Source organism: Helianthus annuus, chromosome 9 (assembly GCF_002127325.2).
Source record: "Helianthus annuus cultivar XRQ/B chromosome 9, HanXRQr2.0-SUNRISE, whole genome shotgun sequence".
NCBI lineage: Eukaryota > Viridiplantae > Streptophyta > Magnoliopsida > Asterales > Asteraceae > Helianthus > Helianthus annuus.
In genome coordinates this window covers 159,744,270-159,753,500 of record NC_035441.2, presented here as the reverse complement: position 1 = coordinate 159,753,500, position 9,231 = coordinate 159,744,270, and the positions used below count along the sequence as shown (strand labels likewise).

General features: G+C 30.4%; 1 long non-coding RNA gene across 1 annotated transcript; it reads right to left on the bottom strand.

Annotated features, from left to right (window-relative positions):
• Positions 1–6,634: 6,634 nt before the first annotated feature.
• LOC118482197 lies at positions 6,635–7,751 on the bottom strand. Its single transcript, XR_004867668.1, has 2 exons — positions 7,281–7,751; positions 6,635–6,945 (listed from the first exon to the last, which is right to left on the bottom strand). It is a non-coding gene; the product is annotated as an uncharacterized LOC118482197 (long non-coding RNA).
• Positions 7,752–9,231: the final 1,480 nt, after the last annotated feature.

Here is a 9,231-nt window from a genome sequence, read left to right as displayed (position 1 = left end):
ATACAAATATGTCATTACGTTTTGATTGTATGTTTTGTTGCAGGTTTATCACTTAATCAAGTATTTTTTTTTTGGTATCTTACACTATAAGGATTGACATTACGGTTGCGGTATTGTGACGAACCCAACTGCTTATGGGAGAACAAGCCAAATTGGACCAAACTCTTGCCACGTTGCGCCGCCGCGAAGCGCGGGGGGAAAACACTAGTTATATATTGAATCAAGTAATAAAACATAAACAATCAAGTTCTTATTATTGAATGTGTAATCACGTAATAAGCGTAATTGTATTAACATTACTTATAACAAATGATATTGAATGTGTAATCACGTAATGAATTTACATTGAACACATAATGATTTATGTTGAATGTGTAATCACGTAATGGGTATTTAGAAATCACGTAGTCATGTACCGGGTATTCAAAATCACGTGATCACGTAATGACGACTGGGTATTCAAAATCACGTAATCTTGTAATGAGTATTCAGAGTCCTGTAAAATATTTTTCAGAAAACTATTAAAGAGAATAAAATACTCGTTAATATGATATAATTTTTTAAAAAAATATTAACGTATGAAAAAATTATTACCGTTTGAAAATCAAGAAGGAAACTAGTTCAAAGGAGAAAAAGATCATCATACTCTTCCGAGAAAGACAAATGTGTGGTTAGGATTCTCTGTTACACTTTGTATAATTTTTTTTCTTGTACATGATCTCTTATCTATAAAAACAACCATCTTAATTTTTTTTATAATTTTGTAAGCATGTTTCCGAAAAAATCTTGTGGTGATAAAAAAAACAAAAAAAGTTTCTTCCGGTAGAATCACTTAATATTTTTACTAGAAAATCACTCTACTTTCATATTGTTCTATCATTGTGGAATTTTCTTATAAATACTAAAATTCAAGTGATCTAAATGAAACAAATATGGTGTTTATGTTTTTCAAGCTTAACATGAAGTAGGGGATAATCTTCTAATCTAATCTAATCTAATCTAATCTAACTTATAATAAAAGACTCCAAATAATGCTATATGGCATTCTCTCTTTCAAACTCATAAATTTTATTTATATTTATTATTTAATAAAATTCTTTTAATATTAATATTAATTAATAACCAGGGTGGAGATACAATAGGAAGTTTATTTGGCTAGGAAGGATAGGAAGTGATCTTGACCATCCATTAAGTTAATCAAGGGCTAAGATTAAATCAGGGAAATTGAAATGAAAAAAAAAGAGGCGCGTGAGTTTGTTCAAGGGCATTCTAGTTAATCCAAGCCAATAGTTTCTCTCTCCTCCAATTCCCCCTCATTTTTTAAACGTTAATAACTCTTTCATACGACATTATTTTTTTATAAAAATTGCACAAAAAAACGAGCGTTTTTTTTATCTTTAAAACGATTATACTATTGCTATATTTAAAAAAAATTAAAACCCATTTGCGTAAAACGCAATAGAAAAACCACCAGTTACGTAAAACGCAATGAAAAAAAACCTAAAAAATGACATTTTTCTAAACGCAATGCACCAAAAACACAGAGAAATGACTTATTTGTAAAACGCAATGGCCAGAAAACACATAAAAATGTGTTTTACCTAAAACGCAATGCACCAAAAACACAAAGAAATGACTTATTTGTAAAACGCAATGGCCAGAATACACTTAAAATGTCTGTTTTCTAAAACGCAATGGACTGAAAACACATAAAAAAGTGTTTTACCTAAAACGCAATGCACCAAAAACACAAAGAAATGTCTTATATGTAAAACGCAATGGCCAGAAAACACTTGAAAATGACTCATTCTAAAACGCAATAGCCAGAAACCACATAAAACTCTCTTATTTCTAAAACGCAATGGACACATAAAACTGTCTGTCACTGTGAACTGTCTGAATTGTCTACGAATTACTGTCTTCGAAATGAGCCAATTTATGGAAAATTAATTTTTCAACCCCAGCCAGGGGCTCTGCCCCTGGGACCCCGCTACCGGGGGCTGCCGCCCCCGGACCCCCGCCAAGATCGTAAAACGCAATAACTAAATCAAAAACCCAGATCATGAAAATGAAATTAAAGAATTTCTTACATGGATCGAAGCCGATTTCTTCATCAATTGACGAAATTTGAATAATAGAAACACTTATCAACGCTCGAACCGAACGAATCGAGTGATTATCTCCAAAATCACCGGAAAAACGAGATTTTTTTATGAAATTAAACTGGGTTTTCTTCAAAAAAAGCTGAAGAACACGTTGATCGGGTTCTGAATCATTGATTTGTGATGAAAATCGCACTATAATGTAGTGATTATTGAGATAGAAAGTGAAGAAATAGTTGAAGATGGTGGGTTTTGAAAATGGTGGGTTTTTGAATTTACTGGGTTTTGAAAAAGGAAGAAGAAGGAGTTGGATTGACTAAAATACCCCTTCTCTTTATTTTAAAATTTGCCACATATCATAATCCTATGGCTTCCTATCCTTCCTAGCGAAAATTAACTTCCTATTTGATCTTTACCCTTAATAACCAATATATAGATATCATTTATTTTTATTCTTATCTTTATCTAAAATTAATAAATAATTTCAATTTTTCAATTTAGACCCTTTGTTTTTTACTTTTAACCCAAAGTTTTTCATCTTTTACAATTTAATCCCAACTCTTTTTTATTTTCAATTTTGGTCCACCATACTTTTCATCTTTCCCAAGTTTTTCGTTTCGTTCTAAATTTTGTGAGTTAACGTACCGCAACGTGCGTGTGGGGTTCAACATTTTTTCGTATATTTTTTTCCCGTTTAACTGGCCCGTCGCGTCACATCTATTTTTCTGCGCTTGACAAGTTCGTCCAACACGCGGGTCCTGCATGGACTTAGTTATTTTTTTCTATGTTTTACGTTTCGGTTTAATTTCTCGGCAACGAGCGTGCGTGATTCAAAGATTTTACGTCTGTTTTTCCCTCGGCGTTATTATTTCCCTGTTTTTATTTATTTTGTTTTTATAAGTTTTTCCGGTGTTGTTGGTCGTTGACAATGGTATAGTATTGCTATTATTTAACACAGTTTTATGACAACCGCTGCAACGCAGGGGCTTAATACTAGTCTTCTAATAAAAGACTCCAAATAATGCCACATGTCATTTTGTATTTCAACTTATTAAATACTAGGTTAAAACCCCGTGTATTACACAGGTTGTATAAGTGTAACTTTATATAATAAATAATAAAAACGATCTATCTTTAAAAAAAACCGTGTATTAAACGTATTGAACAAAATATAATGTCATATATTAATACAAACAATCATCAAGATTTACACCACAACGAACTCTTTAAGGGCAAACCATTTGTTTTACATGAAACGCTGCTCCAAAACACTCATTAACAAAAAACCGGTTCCTTCTAGTAAGGGGTTAGTATAAACAATACACACTCAAAAAAAAGATAATAATAATAAATAATAAAATAAAAAAATAAAAACCAACCTGCGTGAAACTTCAATTATGTTAATTATCATAATCTTTCATTTGGATCATACAACATAAAAAACCTGTAAATGCAGTACCACTCTGTTGAATACATTGTTAATGATAAGCCGTAAAAAGTTTTTTAGTATTGTTTACTTATTATTATTATTATTATTATTATTATTATTATTATTATTATTATTATTATTATTATCTTTTATATAGTAAATGAAAATCTTTTATAAAAAAGGTGTATCCTTATCTAAATTTTTATTTAAAATTATTTATAGAAAAACAAATATTTATTCTTATCTAATTTTTAGTTTAAAATTATTATTGTTATTTAACATAGATAAATAGGAAAATAAACCCGTTAATTAAACATATTGAACAAAATATAATGTCATATATTAATACAAACAATCATCAAGATTTACACCACAACGAACTCTTTCGGGCAAACCATTTGTTTTACATGAAACGCTGCTCCAAAACACGCATTAACAAAAAACTGGTTCCTTCTAGTAAGGGGTTAGTATAAACAATACATACACAAAAAAAAGATAATAATAATAATAAATAAAAAAATAAAAACCAACCTGCGTGCAACTTCAATTATGTTAATTATCATAATCTTTCATTTGGAGCATACAACATAAAAAACCCGTAAATGCATTACCACTCTGTTGAATACATTGTTAATGATAAGCCGTAAAAAGTTTTTTAGTATTGTTTACTTATTATTATTATTATTATTATTATTATTATTATTATTATTATTATTATTATTATTATTATTATTATTTTATCTTTTATATAGTAAATGAAAATCTTTTATAAAAAAGTGTATCCTTATCTAAATTTTTATTTAAAGTTATTTATAGAAAAACAAATATTTATTCTTATCTAATTTTTAGTTTAAAATTATTATTGTTATTTAACATAGATAAATAGGAAAATAAGGTGAGAAAGCATGAGGAAGTGACACGTGTCAAAAAAGATTTTTGTTTATTAGTATAGGAAGATTAATAATATAATAATATTATTAGTATATCTAATAAGGAAAAAAGGTTCTTACTATATCTAATAAGTTAATATTAAATGAGAATTAATTTAAATATTAATAATATTGATAACTAAACTATATATTCTATATTAACACGTTAACGGTAAAAATAATATTATTAGTATATATCTAATATCTAATAAATTATTAATATCTCTTGAATTAATATGAATATGAATATGAATATCTTATATCTGAGTTTTTTACTTTCATTGTTGGTCCCCCATACTTTTCATCTTTCACAAGTTTTCTTTTACGTTTCATTCTAAATTTTGTGAGTTTACACGCCGCAACGTACGTGTGAGATTCAACGTTTTTTCGTCTATTTTTTCCGTTTTACATGCTCGTCGCAAGGCGTGTATTTCTTCTTCTTTGACATGTTCGTTGTGACACGCGGGTCCTATATCGATTTAGTTATTTCTTATATGTTTTACGTTTCGGACTAATTTGTTCGCATTAACACTCGCAACGGGTGTGTGTGGTTCAATGATTTTACGTCTGCTTTTCGATCGGTTTTATTTTTTCCCTTTTTTATTTATTTTGTTTTTACAAACTTTTACAATGTTGGTGGTCGCTGATAGTGTTGTGGCATTGTTGCTACTTGGCACGGTTTTACGCTCTCACCATAACGCGAGGGGCTTAATACTAGTTGTGAATAAAAGAAGTCACTAAATAATTGAATAAATATGAATATGAATATAAATATAACAATATTGAAATTTGAGTGATTTTTGTAGTCGTATAAAAGTAGAGAAAACAATGTTAAACTTGATAGATTTTGTAGTTACGCAAAGTATGAGTATTTTATTAACATAAATATTGAAACTTGATAAAAAAAAAATTTATGATTTTATCTTCTTAAATCGAAAATAAATGGTATGAATATGAATAGTTATACACAAACTACGAAAAATAACAAAAGGAATTGAGAGTGGCAGTGAGCCGGTGATGCATGCAACCCAAAAAAAACAAAAGGTGCTTTTAAAATCTGAATCTGGGCCCAAAATTCTTGAAACTTTCAAAATCGAAAACCATGAAAGAAAACACGAGATGAAAGAAAAGCTAAAGATGGAAAAAAAAGAAGACAATTAAAGAGAGATTGTCACCAACTTTATTCAATACACAAGCAACACAAATTATTGTTCTATATTCTTTCATATAAACTTGCCAATCAATCATGACAAATTGTATTTATATCATCATGACAAATTTGTTAAAAGCTTTAAATACTTATAATAGCCGACGGTATCTAATATCTTGTATATAAACCGAGATGTGACGTATGGTTACCAATTATTTACTATCATGATGATCATTGTTTAAACCTGAGCAATGAATACAGTGAATAAGGAATAACATTTGCCGTTAAAAAAATTATTTACTATCATTTGTATTAAATAATTACTAAATTAGTATATTAAATGGTCTGTCCATCTCATATTAGATCAATTTTAAGTAACATGTCATACATTTTCTTCGTATGAAAAGATTAAAGGGATGTGGAATCTCATGTACTTTTTGAAAAACGAAACATTCATGCTTATTACATGTAAATTGTAAAATTGTAACATGTTAAATTTATGTATAGTTTATCTAGTTTTTGCAATCTTCTAAGATATCTAAGATATACTATTTAAAAGATTAGATTGTTATTGTAATAATCTGACTAATTTTGTAATCATATTGCATCAAGTTACTAAATAATAAATATGAACTAAAAGTTACTGATAGTGACATGAACACAACATAAACTCATAATAATCTATATTAAAACTTGTTCTGAAACGTTATTTGATGTGTTCATCTACAATAGTATCATATCTGATACAAACTAACGCTCGATTCGCTCGTTTGTAGTCTCTGATGACGGATCAACCCAACCTAGCCCGACGCACACTCTTGTTTGTAATCTTTCTCATTTGAGCATGCAAAAAAAAAAGAGAGAAAAGAATTGTTGAAAGAAGAGAAACCGAAGACATGCAAAGTGCTTTATTTAGGGAACATATTCCCACTTAACAACAGGAATAAAGCCATCCCCTTAAAGCTCAAAGCTAAAGCAAATTAAGGCAAAACCCCTTTTACTCATCTCACACACACAAACTGTATTAGATTTCATTCCTTTTCATCTAAAACTAAACATCACAAATCATGAATCTTACTATTCAAACTTTGAACAACTACTACATACAAAGACACCCATCATTACCCTTTAAAAAAGTGAATTCATCCAGACACAAAAAGATGATCAAATATCATCATGATCACTATCTCAACAATGTAACATTAATTTGACTGATTTCAAGATCCACAGAAACTTCTTGCAATTCTACTTTGGTTTCCGGACCTATTTCCATACGCGAGTCTTCCAAGTCAATCCTAGACTCGTTCCGGAGGTTGTCTTGTGTTGGAAATTTTCCTGAACATATGTATTCAAAATTATCACTTAAACTTTAAGCCAATCTTAGACTCGTTCGGTATGAGTTTAATAGCCATTGATTTTGTTTATCTTTTATCATATTTACAACAATTGCATTAACAAACTGCGTTTTGTAAGGTATTCGACAAAAAGACATTGTTTAGAAGATTAAAGTGACACGTAAATGTTTTCAAATTCATATAGACCGACGTTGAAACTAAAACTAAGTCACTAACTAAGCACTGTTTTAATGACCGGTTAGTTATCACATCCAAATATTTACTATAACATAAAACACAATGAAGATGAAAATGAAAATGCATGTGTTTGCATACCTATTGTGAATAGGATCAGGTCCATTTGGTACTCTTCTTTTGCTGACATAATTAAGAACCAACCCCTTGTGCCTTGTTGCTTCTCCTTTTGACATGGCAAAACTAACACTTTGAGTGGGTGGAATTGCACCTTGTGTGATTATGGAAACACCGAATAACAAAAAAACGCAAACTAATACTAGCACCCTGAAAACCACACTGTTGTTCCTCCCCATGACACTCTTTCTACCTCTTCTACGTAAACTACTGCTCTAGATGTCTTGTCCAATATCGAATATTGGGCAGTCGAAACGAATGGATGACGATGAGCTTATAACAATCATGGTGTTTTTAACATCAAGATATATTGCATCTCCCTCCCTTTGATATAGAAGTTGAGAAAGAGAGAGAGTAAAGCAGGTGAAGGTGTAGAGTGTGTAAATTTTTTAACTTAGAGGGTAAGAGAGACCACTTTTCTTTAAAGATGGAATACTACTAGCAATTCTGTTGCACTTTTTCTTTCTCAGAGAGATGTTATTAGATAAAAGGTAAAAAAATAGATCAACTTTTGACAAGCATTCTTGCTTTAGGTTGTGATTGGGTCCACACTAAAAACTTACCAATGCTTTGTCATGCACTTGTAACAAAGATCTCCCTATATATATGTTCCAATACTAACATATACATATGCTTAAGAATACATTGAATTATGTGCAAATCCAGTTAAAAGTACAGTTTAGGAATTCTATGCTCCAATAACTGTTTACAGTCCCAGTTCATATTTTTCACCACAGGTTAAAAATAACTATAAGATGCTAAGTCTTAAGTTAGAATAATATTCTGGATCCTTAGTCGCGGTTGTATATAAAAGATGAAAGGAACGTATCGAACAAAAGTGTCGTAAATCTTGAAGTGTGACTAACACTTTATGGTATCTAGAGTTGTAGACATATAGCTTTCTTTTTGTCTCATGGGAAGAAAAACAAAAGAGGTTGCCCTCCTAAAACTCAAAGTATATCTAGTGGTCCACTATTTCCCGTTCAAACAAACTTGTTGCCTACTTTACTAGGAATATACATCATGTCCCCGAACCTTCATTTAAGTTCTAAAGATTCAACTTCACTTGTCTTTTTGTTTTTCTTTCTAATTCTTTTAGCTCCTACTAATAAATTTGATACACGTTTATTACACCCATGCTCTTTGGTGACAGTAATATCTTCCTTCGTGCCGTCCCTGCAATTACCTACCGTTATTAGGTTGATGTTCATTATTCTCTGTGTAGTATGTATAAAATGTAGAAATATATGATACAACTCACAAACACAAGATAACACCTGAAATAGTGACAAAACAGGTGACAAAATCTTATTAAACCAACCCAAAACGATTTGCCCCCCAAATACCCAAAGATCTTACAATAGTAAGATCAACAGTACAAAATACAGAAATAACAAAGATGATCATCCACAGATGATGATCAACAGAATAACAGAACAATACTACCAGAACAATCTCTCAGATACAGATGAGAGATTGTTCGTACAGATGAAACCCTAGCAGAGAGAATGAACTGGTACAAGTACAAGATATATCAATAATGAACGATACAAGCCCTTAAATACATTGAAACTTTAGAACTTCCACTTCAGTCCACAAGATATGAAGAATGACAAATGTAGACCCTGAAGATACACTTTAGCCCCCAAAGATATTTTGATCTGTTACAACAATATAACAACTAACAAACATATTAGAGGCCCGTAACAACCAGTAGCCCAATAGCCACATCAACAATAGCCCAACTAACAAGACTTATAAGTATAAGTCCAACAAATAAGTGACCAAATGAATGACCAGAGACAAAATATTTTAACATTTTAACACCCCCCCTTCATTCATTTGGCTTAAACATGTCAACAAGTGTAAGTTTTTTACAAAACTCTTCATGTTGTACAACACTTAGCCCTTTGGT